This window comes from Nymphalis io, chromosome 4, assembly GCF_905147045.1.
Source record: "Nymphalis io chromosome 4, ilAglIoxx1.1, whole genome shotgun sequence".
In the NCBI taxonomy this organism is placed as follows: Eukaryota; Metazoa; Arthropoda; class Insecta; order Lepidoptera; family Nymphalidae; genus Nymphalis; species Nymphalis io.
The window spans coordinates 12,098,073-12,120,437 of NC_065891.1; the positions used below are offsets into that span (position 1 = coordinate 12,098,073).

The 22,365-nt window shown below is 31.2% G+C and overlaps 1 protein-coding gene across 3 annotated transcripts in view; it reads right to left on the reverse strand.

The window, feature by feature from the left end:
- Positions 1–22,365, reverse strand: part of LOC126768122 (protein shank) — a 195,331-nt gene that overhangs the window by 116,076 nt on the left and 56,890 nt on the right. For 2 of the 3 annotated variants that reach the window (XM_050486037.1, XM_050486036.1), the window contains exon 1: positions 10,681–10,950. The exons of the other annotated variant lie outside the window; for it this stretch is intronic. The gene's annotated coding sequence lies outside the window, so the exon portion shown is untranslated. Of the gene's footprint in view, positions 1–10,680; positions 10,951–22,365 lie in introns of those variants that run through there. 3 annotated transcript variants of the gene reach the window in all.

Sequence of the window (22,365 nt, forward strand, 5' to 3'; positions counted from 1 at the left end):
ATGTTAACCATCGCTTACATCGCTAATACGTCACCAACATTGAATAATAACTAATATGTGATGTCCCTTGTACCTTTAGTACACTGACTCACTCACCCTTCAAACCGGAACACACAATACTAAGCGTTGCTGCTTGGCGGTAGAATATATGACTGGGTGGTACCTACCCAGACGGCTTGCACAAAGCCCTATCAACCATAAAGCTTATATATGTATATGTTAAAAACGTACAATTAAATGTATGTATTGAGTTTGTCTATATTGATTAAATGCGTAAATTACTATACATTTGTACACCTATTGAATATACGTTTATTCAATAAATAAACAATGTGCGGTTATTAATAAGGTTCGAAAATTTTCTAAGGTTTATTCAGCGAGTGGAACAAATTATAAATTGTAACGTTATTATCGTAAGCTCCCATCTGTCAGATGTATGCTTTGAACAATAGTGCTTAGTATTAGCTGATCGGTATCATTAGATGAATGCTCTAAGAGATAACCATTTGATATAGTGACAGAAGTAATCTTTCTTAACGCTACAACCTACTTGTACGAATTTTCAAAGTCAATTTTACCCTATTTATATATTTTTTTTATAAATGGTTGAGTTAATTGAATGGTAAATGGTGACAGACATTCTTAGACATGTTTAACTTAAAGGAATTTAAGACTATGCTGCCAAACTCCCACAAAATGTATCTGTAGGTACGAAGGTATTTGAAAACCTTATTCGGAAAAAAATATTCGACTAAACTACACAATTGGTACGTTTTGCGTGAAATTGAAATATGCATAAAGCAAGCTGCAACTGCTAATTCGCTGTCAAAGTTAAATCAAAGTTCACTGGCATGTATTCACAATATAGTGACATTTTTAATGTCAGCTTCATGATAACGTTGGTATTTAATACCATATCAAATCGAAATATTATACTATGTTAGACAGACACTATACCATTAAGGTAACATAAAAATAAATTTTAAATTATATTAAAGAAAAAAAATTAAAAATATGACGTTTTAAAACAAAATAATCTTTATGTAAGAAGAAGGGTTGTCTCAGAAACTACAGCCTCTACAAGTCACATAGTGCGACACTCTGAGAAATATAAGCTGCTCAACTTCCGTGTCAAATCGGAAATGATATTATGTTAACATTAATCAACTTTCGTTTTGAAACCTAATCGCTACTTTGCCCTACATTTGCATTATTTTAACCAGATTTATTTTTAAAATATATTAATTATAATATTTTATCTGTTGAAAATACTATTCTTTCACACGATCAATCGAATCTGTACCGGTTCTTTCAAGGTGGACATGACTAGTTGATTTTTTTTTTAATCTCATGTACTTACGATTGTACATGCGTCAGAGACTAAAGCCTTTTTCAATAGTTCCAATGAACTGTATTTTTTGCTTCTTGGGAAGGAAAATTAATTTGCTTTTTGTCTCACTGATTACTTCTGTTTTTTTTTTATTTACTTTTAGTTCATCTTATTTTTTACTGAATTAAACGGAATTTTTATACGGTCAAATGAGTGGGTCATACATCACATAAGTTTTATAAAGTTTGTTATCGTCTTATTTCACAAGTCTATCAATTTTATTATAATTTGTATACACATGTAAAGTACATATTTTAAATAGATTGTATATTTTTTCAATGGCTAAGGAAGTTGAGCTCATGGGTAAACCGAAACGATATAACCTTCACAATATTTTGTTCCGAAATTCAATCAAAATAAATATCAATAATATGCACGCAATTCCAATAGCAATTAATTAGAAACAAATACGTAACTCGATCCGAGTTCACGATGTACTGTTAGTGACAAAAGTGCAATCCTATCTCCACGCTCAGGCGATGCTAATAAACGTGCCGGTTACATTTCCGACACTGACACGCGTGGGACAGTCGCGAATAAAACTGGATGCGCCTTAATATATCGTAGTTAGACAGCCCGTAAAGTCATTATCGCTAATCCGAATTGACAGATCTCGTTGAGGTATGTTTAGTTTTGAAATGTCTAAGTAGGCTACTCTAATTCATTCCGTCTTCTATGGTATGCCTACGTAACCACTCAAGAAGTATTTTTTAATGTTAGTGGAAACAGTAAATACTTGACATTTTTAAAGTAAAATCATTGACTGATCCGTAATAATGTTTCTTTAATAAATTACTTCTTATTTGTTTTGTTTGTTTTAATGGGGATATTATGTCTGGAAATCTTACTTATAAAGAACACTTTATGTATTGTATAAAACATTATATTGCGCTTAGAATTAAATAACTGTAAGAGCCCACCGTTAAAACGATTACTGGTGGTAGGGCTTTGTGCAAGCTCGTCTGGGTAGGTACCACCCACTCATCAGATATTCTACCGCAAAACAGCAATACTTGATATTGTTGTGTTCCGGTTTGAAGGGTGAGTGAGCCAGTGTAATTACAGGCACAAGGGACATACAATCTTAGTTCCCAAGGTTGGTGGCGCATTGGCTATAAGCGATGGTTGACATTTCTTACAATGCCAATGTCTAAGAGCGTTTGGTGACCACTTACCATCAGGTGGCCCATATGCTCGTCCACCTTCCTATTCTATAAAAAAAAAAAAAAAATTCTTTCTTTTCAAATATGTTTTATCAAAAGCGTATCGATGCAAGTCAGAAGCGTTACAAAATGCGTTAAAATTCGACCTTAAAATATGATACTTGAAATATAAATTACTCATCGCGGCTAAATCTTTAGTTCAACTTTGTTTTAGTTTCAAAGGTTTGAAAATTTATAGAAAATATTGTGACTTTTTTCCCCAACGGTACATCGACATTCGGACAACTGTTTTCAAGTATCGATTGCGCACTTCCCACGAGGGTCTAACTAAGTTTTATTGACTCGGTTCGATATTTCGAGAGCGTGTGGTTAAGTTCTATGGAGTCTAATGAGGGTTGGTTTAAAGCGGATGTTATTAGGTAATACTTCACTTGCTTCGTGAAATGCGGGATCGACAATGGGGACAAATTGCGTGTGGAACATGCCTAATTTTTTTTATACTTACAAAAACAGTTTTTGCATACGTTTTGAATATTGTAGTGTTAGAGGATCTTATTGCAATACAATTTTTATATTTTTTTATTTAACTTTCTAAGATTACAATTAACCGTGGTTTCTAATAACGAAATATCAAGAAATCATAAACACAGCGTGAAATATTAAATAATGACTCGGCAGCCACATTTACAATGGACTCTTTGAACCATAAACTTTTGAAAGAAAATAGAAATCGCTCGAATAACACACACTCGCAATGACAATCACATTCAATAAACCAGCGTTTATAGTTGGGAGAGCACCAAAAAAATCATTTTTGTAAGATTTGTTATATTTTTTAGGAAACGAACGAGCAAACCACCTGGTCCGGCATAGATATTGGCGATGTGAGAAATATTAACCATTCCTGCCATCGCCAATGCTCTACTAACCTTGTGAACTGACATGGTTACGGAACCTAACTATACTAAGAAATGCTATTTAACGGTTGAATATCTCATGAGTGGGTGAAACCTACCCAGCCGGGTTTCCACAAAGTCCTACCACCTAGTAATTTCCACCACAGCTAGGATCATTTTTAATTACAAGTGTGCTCGAATTAATATTTTAAGTTAGTTACCTACCATAGCATTATATTAGGTATTACAAGAATTTAATAAGCTAAATATTGTTTCTGTGTGAGTTCGTATGTGCGAGCGTTTGTTCCGTATTCGTTGTGCGTGTTTAATTAATTGATTGGTATTTAAAGAAATGCAATCAAGGGTTACACACTGATAATAAATGATCGTTATCAAGATTGGCAATAAACCGATAAAACATTTATCACTTTATATTTACACATTAATTATCAAAATATATTTTTTTTGGTATAACGAATATAAGGTTTCACATAATAGATTTTTTTAGTCGCCCGTTCATCTCCAAGGATGCAAGTCGTCAGTAATAGGCATACGAGTATAACCATCATAATGGGTTCGAAATCTTGACGATAAATAAGAAACTTGCTGTTTTAAAAGTATGATTAAAAGTTACAATATATTTTAAAATAATGAAATTTGCGTTTCAATTATTTAATTTTTTTTATTGCAATACAAGTATAACTTCCGGTAAATTTTAATCGTGCTAGTTGTATAATAATAATGTCCTCCAGACCGATTTCGGCCACAGCGGCCAATCTCAAGGAAGATTAGCCAACTGCGTAGGACATATAGTGCACAATTGTGTGCGCAAACACAGGTGCAGTCTCTATTCCCTAACTCTCATAATCCGATGGGACGGCGATCCGACACGACCGGAAAGAGTTCAGGCGCAGGACCAACGGTTTTACGTGCTTTCCGAGGCACGGGAGTGTACACACTTATACGGGAGTGTACAACTTCCAGACTCCGGGCTGCTACTGAGAGTGTTCTGACAGAAAAACCCAATAACTTTTTATTGGCCCGACCTGGGAATTGAACCCAGGACCTCCGGGTCTACAGCCTTATATCAAGCCACTAGACCAACGAGGCAGTCAAGCTAGTTGTATTTCATGAGTTAAGCTGTATGTACTTAAGCCAGGTCAATCAATCTTGTATCTACAGAATACATTATTACATAATTATTTATGTATGACAGCTATGTAATGTGTATTCTATTCGAGTTAGGCAGATTGCTTAATCTACGGTTTCTGAATTAACTAATAATATGAGTTAATGTATTGATATTGGTACAATATTCCTTAACTATATAATTATTTTTATTATATATCTGGATTTTTTTATAGAATAGGAAGGCGGACGAGCGTATGGACCACCTGATGGTAAGTGGCCACCAACGCCCTTAGACATTGGCGTTGTAAGAAATGTCAACCATCGCTTACATATCCAATGCGCCACCAACCTTGGGAACTAAGATTTTATGTCCCTTTTGCTTGTAATTACACTGGCTCACTCACCCTTCAAACCGGAACACAACAATATCAAGTACTGCTGTTTTGCGTTAGAATATCTGATGAGTGGGTGGTACTTACCCAGACGAGCTTGCACAAAGCCCTACCACCAGTAGCTGTGGATGGATTTCTCATAACTTTTTCTATGGTTAAAGTACAATACTTTGTGATACTGTTTCCGTTTTAACGGTAAGTGAGGTAATGCTATTACAGGCAGGATTTTTTTTTAATAATAATAATAATAAAAATTTATTACTTCAGATAGGTCGTACATTACAAAGTAACTCTTAAGAAAAACATACATATTTTTTATGAGATACAAATTATTCATACTGGACACATTTTTTTTAATTTACCACTCTTTTTCATTGACGACCGTATCGCAATTGGTTGCAAGCTCAGCTATGTGCTGTGCTATGCCCAGCGCTGATTTTCAGCTTGCTCCTTCTATATTATGTTGAGAGCGCCGCATTTTTCACATTTACTTTGTGAGTTGTGACGTATTTTTTAAGTCAATCAGTCCAATAGGACACCATTTGTTTGTCGGCCTTTCTAAAATGTCACATATTGATATTATATATTTTCGTTCAACATTTCCTCGTTAAATATCTATATGTATTATGTTAATAATCGTTTATTAAAATTTTATCGTCTACGTAGTAATAACAAAATACAAATTAAAGTTAAATATTATATGCTATTAAAATTCTTTAACATTTAGTAATTAGTATATTTCACAACTGTGGATGTATTTAATCGATTTGTCAGAAAGTATTTTCCGGTTTCGAAACGATACATTTTATTAAAACAATTTTAATCTTAAAATGAATTAGGTCAAGTGCATTACTAACGAATTAAAATAAAATTAATAAAACAATATCAGTTATGAGAATTTAAATATAAACAAATACGTTTTACTGCAACTAAATAAAACTTTGATGAGACGATATCTTGAGATGTATGAAGACAAAGTATATTGCCATATGTATTTACAAACAAATATTAACTGAAATTCAAGCAATTGAGCAAACATCCTTTATCTTTTTTAATTGCGCGAATTGTTCGGGTTAATAATATTTAACTCAGCGGTAATTACAATGAAGTTTTGAATTATGTATAATTTTTCCTAAAATGACGATTCAAAAGTATTCGCAAAAACCTATTCGAATAAAGTATATTTTGATATATTTTTATTTTCGAATATTAATATTTTAACCTTAAATACATATGCAATTTTAAAATTAATTTTATTGAAAACATATATATGTGTTGTATTCCGAAAGAGGTAAGGTTTTGATGGTGATTCAATTAAATTGTATATAGTTTTAACAATCGTAATCGTGATTCGATTTCAAATGGCGACCACCCACCGTACTGAATTCGTCGACAAACAGTAACGAGTATTCGTTGTTACGGAATGCGCGGGCGCAGGCTGCAAGCGTAAACGATGATTATCCACGGTTCCTAACAATATTATTATAACGTTATATATAAAATAGATTTTCTAAATTTATACTTTAACTTACTTTTAAAAATATTAAAGATTTTTTTTAATTAATTTAAAATATGAATCAAGTTTTTTTTTCAACAATTATAACTATTAAAAACGAATTACGTGTCACTCAATTAACAACATTGTTTATATAAAAACCAAGATTTCATAATTAACTTCAATTATTATTTCAATTATTAAAAAAAGCGATCAATGAAGCGATTTTAAATAAAATAACGTGCCTTCTGGTGTGCGGGACGTTATATAATAAATCAAACACTTTTCCACATCGATCGGTGTGTTTAACCGTGAATCGTTAAAACGACTTAAATGGCCTTCGCATTCGTTTCAGTAATAATTCATGAATGTTATATACTATATCGATAGTAATAAAACACTTTAATCAAAGAGTCAATTTGCATATTTTTTTCATATTTCCTGATAAAAGAACGCGATAATATTTATCAGGATGAAATTCCTACCTAGGAAGTCGATATCAAGCTATCAATATTTAATAATGATCATTAAATGATAGTGTCATAGCAGTGTATTAAACTGTATTACGGTTTAGATACCTACCTGTTAGACACGTGTGTGAAAAATTTCAAGATCATATCGGAGGATCTGTTTAGTAGTTAAGACGTGAAATCATCACAAGCATACTTTCGCATTTATAGTATTAGCGAGGATTCTATTACATATAAGCTAATTTATAAAAAAATAATACTATCTTATTGTACTCATTGCTGGAAATTTAATAAATTAAATATAATAATAATGATGATATTTCTTTGTAATGGATAAACTAAAAATATACTTAAACGATTTCAAAAATTATTCCACCTGTAGAAAGCTACATTAATAGCGAGTAGCATAGGCTAAATTTTATTTAAAAAAAAAATAGAGGTCCCTACGAAAATGGAATAGTGTACCTTAAGGTATCATTTTTTTTCCTATTACAGTTACTATTAGCATAAAAAGATAATTGGTCGCGGCGGCGCCACTAGTATATGTTGAGATAAGCCAGAGACAGTAAAATAAAATTATATCATATATATAACATTATGGCAAATGACGAGGTCGTGTGTAATGCAAATGATTGACTTAATATTATACGTGTTAAAATGTAATATTTTTTATCTGTAGAATAATACTATGATTTCACTTTGCTTTAACGTGAATAATTAAAATATATAATATTATATTCAATGAGTTGACATGAGTCCGTTGATAAAATACGTGGCTGTTAACCCGAAGGTCGCAGGTTCAAATCTAGACAAGCACTTTTGTGTTTTAATTTGCTTAATTTTTCTTATTAATTTATCCTCGAATGCCTATAAACTGTACCATTTTTTACTTATATAATTTTTCTAAATTTAAATTGAAATAAAGTCACAAACGTGTGAGTTACGAGGTAACGTAGAATATATAGCAACTTTTTGATTTAACTAACTTATACAAACGTATGAACCGCTTAAACATTATAAGTTTTAAATTATGTTTTCAATTAAACTGACAAAGTTATCACAATAAACGATCCAGCAGACCGACGTCGGGTTATTTCAGCTGTCCCTATTTATTGCCCTTGTTCTGCACTTGGGGGACGGTAATAACTAAGCCGTCTCGATTGAACCAGCACGAGAAGTAAAGCTAAGATACTTAGGTACTGAGATAATGTAGGGTTGTCAAATTATATTATAAGAGCGAAAGTTTGTAGAAGAAACTACTGAACGGAATTATATTAAATTTGTAATATAGGCTTATACCTACACTTAGCACATAGGCTACCAAACACCCCTTCACACAAGGGCGCATTGATTATAAAACTTACAACGAAAGTAAATATACATGAGATTATACAAAAGTTGGATAAAGTCTTCGCAAAAACAGCGATATCTTCCAGGCAATCTTTGGGCTGAGGACGACATCACTTTTGTCATTTGCTTAGAAAAAAGTAATCTATACTATATCACTATACTATATCATTTTCTTTTTAAAAAATAGAACGACACTTCATACACACATGTAAATACCAATACACACACATACACATTGGAGTACGAGAGAAATTAAAGTTCACAAAAATGTGTGACACGAACGCACATAATAGACAATCGCTTAAAAACACAAAATCTCTGGGAACTCCGGTAATATAAAAAAAGTGTAGATTTGACAAATATCTAACATGATATCAAGAAAAGAGCCGAGATTTCTCAGTGGACTGATTACGTGGATCCTAACCAAAGAATCCGGGTTCAAATCCGGGCAAGCATCATCATTCAGCATTTGCGTTTTAAATAATTCATCTAGTGATCGGCAGTGAAGGAAAACATCGTTAAAGAACCTGCATGTTTCGAATACATTTCTACTAATACACCATCAATCCACAGTGGAGCAACTTGATGGAATAATTTCCAAACCTTATCGATAAGAGTCTGTCGAGCAGTGGAACAGGCTGTTACTTTTCTTTTTACTTCTAATAGGAAACAATTTCGTGTGTCAGTCAGGTCAGTCTTAGTAAAAGTTTTAATTAATTTTAGAATAAATATTTTTATTCATAATCAAGTTTGTTTTTCTAGTGCAATGTTTGCACTGTCAAAAGTCAAATAATAACGCAAAATTATAAAAACAAGAACACAAAAACCTAGGACGTCTTAATATTTATTCTGGAAGCAATAAAATCTCAGACACGTTCAGACGAAGTAAGAGCATTAACCCTACGAAGCTAATTTTGTCACTTGCGTAAATTTTTAATAAGGAAAAATAATACACATCCGGTGTTATGTAAATATCTTAAAGTAAAGCTGTTTCAAGCTGTCAGGGAAAAGGGAATAAAAAACAAAATGCACTCGAAACGTCGGTATGTTCAAATTCATAGCGTCCAGTGTAATGTTTCCCATCCCTAGTTCATGTATCCAAGCCTTATATTTAGGATATAAGGCTTAAACAAATAATTTAATAAAATCTTACGGCTTCATCTATAGATGTTATGCAGGGGGTGATTAGTGAAACAATGCTGTCTTCTTTTTTCGAATGTCAAATCAATAATGTCAGAAAGAGTTAAATTAGTGCTTATCTTAACGCTAAACAACGTCTGTAAGTGAGGCTGAATGTTTCAAAGCAAATTGTCACAAAACTGGTGGACATGTTTTCCACGCTACTATGAATACAATTCAAGCTATTTCTCAGCAATAATCATTATAGGAATTAACTGGGTTATATTTAGTTTCAGTGAATATGTCTTATTGTTAATTATTAAAATATTGCTAAATACGAAATACGTTACCTATGAATAATTAAACCCAACGAAGTATATTTCAACTCGAACGCAACAGCCCCAACAATCTGATACCGATTATTTTGCAATCTTTAATCCGAATCGCGATAAAATGATTTTAATGTGCAGCAATAACTGGTTGTGAATAGCTATATTGTAGCTATGATATATGTATATATAATACATAATTACATTATTTGTTTTAAGACAAATTGTAGCATATATTTCAAGTTAAATTTTCCGCGTTTATTATTATATACTGTATATATTTTAATACATATATGTAATGTATTTTTGCGACTTATTATAAAAGTAGTTTTATATAAAATTATAGGTAAAGTATTATGACTTTTAATTAAATTATATCTAATAATTTATTTTTATAAATTGTGATCTTTGAATTGAAGCAAGGGCTTTAATAGCGAAACAATGTATACATACTTATTTCTATTTATTTTAACACAGTTATAATAGTATATTGTTATGCAAATAGCTCTTGCATTTCATTATAAAATTTATAATATTAAAATAATATTATAACATTATGTCATGCGAGCAAGTTCGTGGGAATTCGTTAGCTCAGATAAATAATTCAGTTTTCTTTGCGAGCGTGTTACCTTCGCAAGCGCTCATTTCAATTTGACTCGAGAAACACATAAACCTTTGAGAACCTAGAGAGCAGACAATTTAATAGATTCGTGCTGGACTTAATCAAGATTTTATCGCTTTCTGAACGACTAGCTTATTATTGGTTGACTTTGATATTTATTTAATTACCTACACGACAATGATAACAAAAACTATGTCCACGAAAAATAACTTATTGTATTACTTCCGAGCAAAAAAACTTAATTTAACCAACAACATCAAAAACAAGGCCTTTGAGTTTGCAGTATTAAAAAAAGATACATAATCTTTGATCTTTCGACTTACAACAAAAACGTCGGCGGAGAAAAATCCAAACATAAATCACAAAAAAATATTTGTTAACTTGTTTCACACACACATACAAGAGTAACGGAACACAATAAATCCACTTATGATAAACACAAAACAATCTAAGGTAATTTTTAATCACGTTAGATCCAATTAACGCGTTCGAAACGGTATTTGCGCGGCAATCGAAAGAATGTTTCACACATCCATCCATGAACGCTTATCACTCGCGACTGGCGACCGAGCGAATGACTGAGTGGATGGAATGCACGGCGACCGAATGACTGATCGTGAATGAATAAGAGCGACGAAGTTCGCACTTGCGTAGAATACATGCGGGCTTTTTATTGTATTTGTGACAGATATTATATATAATTATAATAAAGGTAATTAAAATAAAGCGCTTTAAAAAGTAGTTAGTATGTAAAAGTATTCCAATACAGTCTTTCTCAGCGCGTCAGCGACCTACTTTCATTCGCACCTTAGTTTGTTTGTAAAAATGATTGACGATACCACGTGAAAGATAAACAACTGATATAAAACTCGCTTAGCGGTTGTAAAAAGTTTTATATATCTTTCTACTGATGTATTTAAAGTTGAAAATTGCTTAAACATATTCATTAACACGTGTGCCCGATTCTACGTTTCCTTTATTCATTCACTCACTTATGCATACTTTTTGTTTTGACTGCGTAAATAGTAGTATTTTGATTAAGAAAGTTTACATAAGGAATTTTGTAATAGAAAGTAATTGTACACTAACCTTAAGTTATAAGTTTAAAATAGATGGCAGTTTAAATAAACTATCACTTAATATTTTATCATTTTTTGTACTATACAAAAAAGTTTAAAATATTATATAAAATGAGGATATAATTTTTTTTAAATTAAATTAGAAAGATAAACGTGCAATTTCCACCTTATAGCGAGTGGTCTTCGCTCATTGGCATTGAGACTGTAAAAATAAAACTATTCCTTACACCATCAATGTGCTGTTTACCATGGGATCTAAGATTTGATGTGTGTCTAATGATATCCTTTGCTTTTAATTATAAGCATCTACCGCCTCCTAAACAGAATATATAAATACAAAGCATTGATGTTTATTACGTTCTCCTCAGAGCCCTACCTCTGGTTAAAATCAATTTTAATTATCTTTAGACCTCCAAGTGAGATTCAAGTCGACTTTTCATATAGTATTATTATTATTTATTTTAGAATTGGAACAGCATGGTGATATAAGTTTCGAAACTTCTCCCCAAAAGGTGTGAAAGCTTAGAGTAGCAGTGAGACATATATAAGTAAACATATATAGAATATCACGCAGTAAAACAATACATATAGTTGCTAACATATTGTTCCGCCCAGTGACGCTGTCGAGGTCACTTGGGCCAACAGCAACAAGTCCATTCGAAAAAAAAGATGCGAACATCTATCAGAAGAAATTAATTGAATAGTTTAAAAAAAATCTTCAGTCCAGTCATTTAGGTATGACACGTCAAATATTGAAACTTACAAAATTTTTGTCGATATACTTTGTCATTTTTTTCTTTCTTTTATTAAAATTATCACATGTCAACCCAAAAAGCATAAAACCCATTATTCAGAATGAATGAATCCACGGGTGAAGTTACAGTTATTCATCTATCTTATTAGACATATACATGCGTATACTACTTTATTCCCGGACATAACAATGTATTTTCCAGGATAATCAACTTCAATATAAATAAGTTGTTATTCAAATTATATAGCTGTTCATCTCGTGTAAATCGCCGGGATCAAAAAGAAGACTTTCTTTTTTTGCCATATGATGGTAGGTTGTGAACTTCGTCCATATAATCTGTCATTTCTATAAGAATTAATCACTCCTAAAACCTGCTAAAAATGGAATCTAAGAAATTGTGTGCACTGTGGCCATATTTAAACTCACCATTTAACAAGAACACAGTAATAGTAAAGTATATTTGTTGCTTAGTGGTAAACATTCCGTACCGCAAAGCGATTGAAGCTCGCAGTTGTAATTGAGTTCGAAACTATTATATCTAGGAGTCACAACACGGCGTTAATTCATCAATTCATGTTGCTACGTCATCACGATTAATCTAATAATGCTGGTAACCAAGCAGTTGTCTGTGCGTGTTTCTATACAAATAGTACAAATACGAATCAATTTTATCTCAAGTATATTAAATTATATTTCGAATAATATGTCGAATAAATCTGAAATAACTTCGCTTAATTGTAAATTGTAAAAGCTCGCAGCTTTTTATTGTGTAATCGTTCATAGTTTCCCAGGCTTTATATTAAATCATTTTTATAATAATACTCTTTATCAAAATTACAATACTACATAAAAAATATAACGGTAACAATGCTAAACATCGTCGAGTGGCAACTCTCACAATTGTACACAGATTAATTAGATATCGTGTTAAATAATTCAATACAATTGTGTATTCAAATACAATTAATGTTGCCAATATTTAAAAATAATAATACAATACAATACTTTTTTATTGTAAACCAATAAACAAGAGGCGGCTATATCGCTGAAACAGTGATCTTTTACAGGCAACCTTAAGAAGAAAGAAAGGTATACTAAATAAATGTGATAAGAAATGTGATAAGTGTATTTATGCGGTAAACGGATTCGGAACGCAGATATTCACCAGCGGTTAAGCAGTGTAGTGAAATATGCTCTGAATCCTTTAATTTAAAAAAGAAGCATTTTCCCAGCGTTGACGGACTGTTGCTTTAATATTTTTTAGTATAAATATTAAATTATACGCTGACCTTAATATGTGCTTATTTCGGTCAGTATAATTTGATTACTACAACACTACAACTACGTCGGCAGAAAATACGATGTTAATCGTATAATCGATAGCGGATTAGACCAATAATCAATGCCTAAATTTAATTCGGTATTTACTATTCACTTTCCTTAGCAATTAAATCAAGAAAATCGTATAAATCAATTAAATTTCATGGTTACATTATTCTGATTTGAGTTTATGATTAAAAAAATAAGCGACCTCGAAAGTAGTTATATAAAGTCAAAAATAGTCAAACAGATTCAAGTTGTCATTAAAGTACTGTTTACTAACAAACTGTGGCAGTTTTGTATTATTTGTTATTCTTCACTTGTCAGGTTCACCTTCTCATCATTTATCCTATTTCGAAACAGCATTTATATTTCAGTGTTACAGTTTGAAGGTTGAGTGAACTAGTGTAATACCAAGGGACATCACATACCTACTTTCCATGTTTGGTTAGGCATTGACGATTTGGTAAATATTTCTTACAGTGCCAATCCTTGAACCAGTGTTTGTGGGCGACGGTGATCAGGCACCAGGCAAAAGTAATTAGAAAACACAAGAGACACAACACCTAATTCTTATGATTGGAAGCAAATATATTTTGCAGAATATTTAATGCTTATACATATAGTCTCCATCAGAATAAACCCATGATGTTACTAACAACTGCTTTGATATTTTTGACAACTAAACGAAATAAAGTAGAATGAATTCAAAATAAACAGTCACTATTATTCATTTTATCAACATAAATAGACGGAGGACGGATAGACGGAGTACATTATTATTTATTTTATTAATTTAGAATCCTAATCCAGATTAAGTGCAAACATGTGTGCAAAAAGTAAGTAACTGGATACGCTTGACCGTTTCCTCGATCAAAGGATGCGCGACCGCAATAGTATTTAGGCTTGTTACAAGCCTACCTCGGAATTTCTCGTCTAAGCCAAGCTACATGCAATACTGAACTCAATAATATATTATTTAAGGTGTTATTTTGTACGCCCTTGCGTTTGATATTTGCGGCCGTTTGACGGAGACCTGTGGTAATGCTAGTTTCCGAAGAATGTATGCTGCCATAACAGGCATGTGCGTATAAGAACTATTTTTCGATTACAATCACATCCCTCAAAGTATTATGGTGTGAATATTTAACTGTAAATGAAGCCTCACAGCTGAAGCTGAACGGATTAAATGTGACCTAATTAAATCTTTTTTTTTACATTTTAAGGTCAATGATATCGAGCATACATAATTTCTAACTTATAATCATTTTGAGACTAAACCAATTAGACAAGACAAAATTCTTATGTAGCTAAAATCACAAAACGGCATCAGATCTGCTTTATTATTATCTTTAATTTTAAAAGCAAATACTACATATCTAGTTTCTGTATATAAATAATTCTTTTTTTATTTTTAAAAAACGGATGATGTTTTATTTCTGTAACAAAAAAAATGTAATGTATTAACTTAATTGCTCAATTTATCATATTATCATTACCATTAAAGCTTTTATTACGCAGTAGTTTAAGACGTAATAATTATTATCTTGATTAGCTAAAATTATAATTTGCATATAAGGAAATATAATGAACACAAAAACTGATACAATAATAAAAATAATGTTAATATTTTTCCACAAATCTGATCCTAAAAAAATATAATTTAAGTGGCTTAATGAAATTAGTACTTACTTTGAATTTATTATAAGCAATATGGCTTTGACTTTTAATAGCCTTAACTGTTAAACCTTAAATTTTAAGAAGATAAATATAATTTAGAACAACCAATTTAACACCCGGTCGTCCAAATTGTTGTGAATTTTTGAGTGAGAAAAGTGAAACGGACGTTTCACATTCGTGTATTGATTCATATAATTTTGAGTGAGTCTTAGTTCTGCCTGAATGAATGAAAGATGCCAAATTTTGAAGATTGCTTAGCTTGCTATACCTTACTCCTTTTAGCTGAACAGAATCTTATATATATATATATATCTTAACAGAATCACGCCGTACCTTACGACTGGATAAGTTCATGTTATCGGGACAGTCGTTAATCGTGTAAACCATACCTGAACTGCAGTTGGTATACATCTCAGGACTTGTTGCGACTTATCACACTTCGACTTGACACGGCCTCAGTACTGTTATAATAAAGTACTTTGCATAAAACAGAAATTACAATAGGAGATTGTAAAATGTCTAACCATATCAATTATAGTTACGGTAAAAAATTGATCAATTATAATCATGGTGATATTCTTAGCTTCAATTATTGAGGAATTTAATGAAAGAAAATTAATTCAGAGGAAGGACTGCGTGGACCAAATTATGTCACCACCAAACATGTACTATGTTGTTTGTTTCTTAGATTGCATAACAAAAAAAAAAGTATTAAATTGTTTTTACTTCTAATTCTAATTTTAAATTGTAACCATTGTTAATAATATAGCTTCTGTCTTGTCTTTTTGTATTTTTATTAGATAAATTAAAGTTTTCGTTCAATGGTATAACTATAAGTAAGTTGGCTTCAAATAAGTTTTTATTCTGCGGGAGCCATTTAACTTTCCAATATAAGGATATCCCTTTTACCGAATCCGTAATAAGAACTAAGCCGAGTTTTATTAAATTCTTCGAGAAGTGATGCATCTATAGAAAACTCTATTTTGTGATAATAAAGACTTTGAATGAAATAAGTATATTACGTTAATGTTTTTCAACTTCGATATACATTTATTATAAAATTCAATTAAAATTAATAAATAAAAAATTCCCAATATGCTGAGTGTTACCGATTTGAACTCGGCCCATAACCACAAAAGTCCATCATTCCCGTTATGCAGCATTTCTGAACCGCAATCTTCTGATCAGTAAATTATTGAATAAGACTTCGTGCAAGGTCGATCAATGCACTAGCAGAACTAGTTCAAATATAAGCAGCTTAAAATGCCCTTTATTGTAATGTGTTAAGGGCTAAATTGGTTTGTCATTATTTATTTGTATAAGAGTAGATAGGACAAATCGGCTTCAGTCTGTTATTTCTTATTCTGTGGTTGAGGACTGCTATTTTGTACTTTTATTATTTTCTTATTGGATGATGCCATTAAGTAATAGATAATACGGTGAATTAGAACATAGTTATCTATGTATAATATTTACATTGTTATTTAGTAAAAAAATTAGTTACCAAATACCAATATATTGAAAAAATGTTTTCTTCTTAATCTGTATATATACATCAATTTATTGAGTATTTCATTATCGTTATTATAAAATTAATACATTTGGATTTGAGATCAGTATCCGTATTTTTATGTCCACCAACTTTTTTAGGCCTTTGCCCAGCTGTGGGACATTAATGACCTGTTACTTATATTAATAAATGTCTTGTTTATAAGGCATACAGTTTTTCTATCAGTGATTTTTGAGATCCGTATCTTGAGAGACACATTTTAAAATAGAAATATAAAACATTGTTTATATTTGTATAAACAATGTATTATATTGATTATGAGGCCATTTCAAATTTAAGCATAATGCTTCAAATATTAAAGATGCAGTTTTATTTCGATAGTCCATAGTTGTGATCTAAATTAAAGTCAACCATAGTTTAATGCTTAAACCAGTTTTAAGTCATTATGGCGATTTCACCAAGCCATATTGCACATGTTAATCTATAGGGCTAAAAATATAGCTAGCTAGTCTGTAATGCTTAGCCTGACATTCAAGGTTGATGGCTCTCAGGGACACTTGAGACGAAATCGCCTGCTCAGGCCGTTCAGCCGCGTTTACCTACTACCTAAGCGCTACATAATCGACTATAAGGCTCCCCAAAATCTAATATTTAAATAATGTATTGAACATTAGAATATTTTACAAAATCACCGGTACTAATTCCGGAGGAAAAAAAACAGACTATTTGTAATATATCAAATAAATAAATAATATAGTTATATTGTTTTAATATTTGTAACTTAGTTTTGTTATTTTATAACATGGATTCTGTGGGTTCCTATAATTGAAGAATTTAACTGTTGTTGTAAGTTTGTATGTTTAATTTTTTGAAGAGCCCAAAAAATAATAAAATTAGTGAATTTTTTTATTAAATAAAAATAAATATTGAATACTAAGTCTTATCTCAATATGCGGAATAAAATACTATATTTGTGTTTATAAACCATCTCTTATATAACGAGGAAGGAAAATGTCGTAGGAAAACCTTGTCAGATGATATTCTACCCGATGTCATAGTTACATGCACAAAACATAATATCTTAGTTTCCAAGTTTGGTGGCGCATTATCAATGTAAGGAATGGTTAATATTTCTTAAAGTCTTAATGTGTATAGCCCGTCCGACTACCTATTTTATAAAAAATAGATATGCATCCATAAACCTACAGCGTGGAGAACCTAATAGGAGATCTTTGCCCAACAGTGGGACGTTACATTCACATAACGAATCTTTCATTAACACAAAACGTTGAAGGATATTTTATATTAAATATTACTGGGGTGAAAGTACTTGAAAGTGACATTTATCGGTTTTTAGTTGAGATTTTTAAGTAGGTGAGTGACATCATATGAAATGAAACACTTGACAAAGATTTTTTGTGTTACTTGAAATCTTAGCGAAGTTATCAGAAAAATTCTGAATACCAAACTTGAAAGTCTTATCTAATCGCCTTATTTTATCAGTATTATGTAGGAAGTTATTTTAAATAATTATTTTGACACAAGGAATTGTAGAAGATACAGATTATATCAGCAGTGCTGTAAGATGCGAATCTCATTCATTCGAGAAATATTGAAAACCGACCTACACCGATACGCTATATTGATACGTGTTCCCTTTAAATCACATAATTATTGTTGCCAATGTCCCATATCACTTTCTGAAATGTTACGACCGTTTTTAACGGTAACCTTTGAGATTATTCTTAAAGAATACCCCTACAGATCTAGGACGTGTTATAAATAAATAATATGTTAAAAGGGGCGTATAACATTTGCAATAAATAGAAAAAGTTTGTAATATTATTACTTATATACATTTTTTATAATTTCGAAACAAAAAATATATCTGAAATGAAAACATATAAAAGGCAACTTCATTTGACGAGCAAAAAGTAATCCTGATTGAAAAATGATGTACGGATACGCGAAGCGCACGCAATCAACATTCAGGAAAAGGCAATTCTGGGACAATTTACGACGCCTCTAGTGTAGGGCTGCGTTTATGGAAAGGTTTTTTCTTGTTTCAGTTATACTTGCCGTTCATTATGTTCAAAGGACGGGTTCCCTATATTTGCTAAGCTAGCTAAAAATACGAGTTTAACATTAATCAATTACTCATGTTATAATTTACGATAGTCTACTAATATTATAAATGCGAAAGTATTGAGCTGTCTGAATGTTACGCTTTCACGGCTAAACTATGAATGGATTTGGTGAAATTTGGTAGCAAGTTACTTTGTTTTACCAAACATCCAAAAAATAGACATACATACATATACACGAACGAAGCCACGAGCGAAAACTAGTAAAAAATAGTACAGTGACGACGGTCTCTAGCACGATTGTCGTGCGGTTTATTAAGCTCGTAACGGAAGTCTATACTTTCCCAATGAAAGTCTATCATAATACGTTCCTGTTTATTACAAAAGAAAAGACACATTTTAGTTAAAACGCATAACTTATTCAAAACACCCGAACAAATAAAGAAGACATTCGTCTTACTTTGTATTATCAATTTTTAATGTTTAGTTATGTGTTAAGAGATAGAACATTATAAATTTATTTGCTCACATTGTAAAGCTAATTGTGCCTAGGAACGTTAAGCCGTTACATCCGGTAGTTATCAGAAATATTTGATAATAATGGTAGCTGTTGGTAGCATATTTATTTTATTCTAGTTTATTGATTATTTATTTTAGGTTAGTCTATAAGCAGTTGGGTCATCTGGTAATACTTGACTATTGGTTACCATTCCTTACAACTTCAACACACCTCCGTGAGATCTAAGATGCCACATCCCTTACGTCCTTATATTAGAAGTCTCCGTCAAACCAGAACACAGCATCACAAAGTTTTGCGGTTGAATATCTGATAAGTAAGTGATATGTACGCAGAAAAATACCTTCCTATGTAACCATTACACAAATTATCTCTTTTGTCATCATTAATTTAACATTCGAAAGGAGAACAAAATATTTAAAAAAATATAACTTAAACCGTAAATGTTTTATTTAAGACATAATTCAATATTTAAAATTCTTCTTAGCAATGATCATTCATTAAAGGAGCACAGTAGATATATTTTTCGTATCGTATATTTATTGTATATAAGAGTGTTTATATGTACAAGCGTCGATAAAATAATTTTTACGTATAATAAACAAGAATATTTAAAAAAGTGTTTTCATTCTACACATGAAATAAATGAATAAAAATTTAATTGATAAAATTCTTTCCATACGAGTTGTCTGTTTTTATATATAATTTGATAAATGTTTATGATATATCCGCTTGATAATTATAGATTATTGGGTTAATCTTTTAAGAATTAGAATATTTCTGATAAAATAATCTACATACCTGTTTTACGTTGCGGTGTAGTAGCTGATAAAGTTATTTTTAATAATTTTGACACTGCGTTAAATAAAAACATCGAACTCTAACGCAGACTATGTATCTTCATACTGGTGGTAGGGCTTTGTGCAAGCTCGTCTGGGTAGGTACCACCCACTCATCAGATATTCTACCGCAAAACAGCAATACTTGATATTGTTGTGTTCCGGTTTGAAGGGTGAGTGAGCCAGTGTAATTACAGGCACAAGGGACATAAAATCTTAGTTCCCAAGGTTGGTGGCGCATTGGATATGTAAGCGATGGTTGACATTTCTTACAATGCTAATGTCTAAGAGCGTTGGTGACCACTTACCATCAGGTGGCCCATATGCTCGTCCGCCTTCCTATTCTATAAAAAAAAAAAATAAAAAAAAAAAAAAAATATAGTATTTTGTTCAATTGTTTCATTTTAAATGATTTCTGCTCGCAAAGAAACATACAAATAATTAATAATTATTCTCAATAGTTATAAGAATACAACTAATGTTTTGAGCATGATTTTTTAACGAATGTTATACAAGGTCGTTTACAGTTATAACGCACCTGTAATCAATAAATGTTATAGCGATTTCTCATGTTAGTTTAATTTGATATTTCAATTAATTTTATTCTTTATAAACACATACTAGTTGGGTATATGCCTAAGTATAGAATGCCTAGGAGATTAGCTCTCTGCGGGGGAATTATTATTGTGCACAAGTGTTTGCGCAAACACAAGCGCACTTTTTATTCCCTCACTCTCATAATTCGACGTGTAACACAACACAAACAGATGGTAAATGGTACAGGCGCAGGATCAACGGCTTTACGAGCTTCTTGCGATACGAGTGTTAAAACTGCGAACTCCGAGATAAGCTATGACTAAGAAATTCTCGATAACTTTTTTATTGACTCGACCAGAGGTTATGCCGTCAAGATTATATAGATGTTAAAAAAAGAGTAACGACTGAGTTTCTTAACGGTCTTCTACTGAACTCTGTTACATTCCGAACCGGTGGTAATTTTATACATTTAATATAATCTTGTAAAATGACGATTGCTATGTGTTTGTATAACTATATAACTAAATTTTATATTATGTGATAACAATCTCTTAAAATTATTAATAGCTAAATTATAACAATTGAAATGTCACCACGAGAAATATGAGATAATTTGTGAATATTATAGTTACCTATATATTGGAAATATAAATCACGCATATATAGGAAATTTACTTTGGGATATTTAATCAATTTAATAAAATAATAGATATATCGTTTCCTTATTTTACAAATTTATTATACTCAATGTCAAATATAGCGTGCTAAGGATTAACGAAATCACTGTCTGTTACTGAACACGTATTAATTAAATATACTTCAAATATTATTAAATTATTTGTAAGTTATTTCACTAAACATTACATACATATAATATAACATAAATGTCTGTAAACTGAACATTGAATGAACAAAAATTCAAAAGATATAATATATATATATATATATATATATATATATTCTTTCACTTTTCTGTTATGAAGATTATGAGAAATAGCTCAAAATAAAAATATATGAATCGTTTAGAATTAAAACGTAAATGTTGATAAATATCTTGATTAATTCGATATGTTCTAGCCTTTTTAACAAATATTTATTTGGACCATATTGTTTGTCATTGTCAATTTGGCAATCGTGTAGCAAATGGTAGTCTAAAATTAAAGGGTTCTTTATCATGGATGATACCACTACTGTACTCATAAATTTTAATCAAACATTTACTAGTCATAAAGCAAAATAAAACGAAGGTCTTAATGAAAACAGTTGCTAGAATATCAAACATCCAATCTTGTATTTGCATTCAAATGCATAATTGATAAACACCCAGGAATATTATAAACTAGCCCAATAGGTACGAGGGTGCGCATGACCTCATTGTTATTCATAACTAGAAAAAGTGGTTAAGCAATATTCGTTTTTTAAATAATAGTGATAGAGGTGAATATGCTGTGACGGTATTTAAGTGATTGGTTCATTGTATACACGATGCATTTGTGCGGAGGCGGTAAGTGGGAGCAAGTAGCAGGAAGAACTATTATTTAGCATAGCGTCTTTGATTGCTACAGCTTCGTTGCTTCGAAATAAGTAAGAGTAAGAATTTCTATTTTTTTTTTTTACTTTTAAGTTCAATTTCTTTGCTCCTTCTTGCATATCTTAAAACGAATACAAGCGTTGATCAGCGCTTTTAT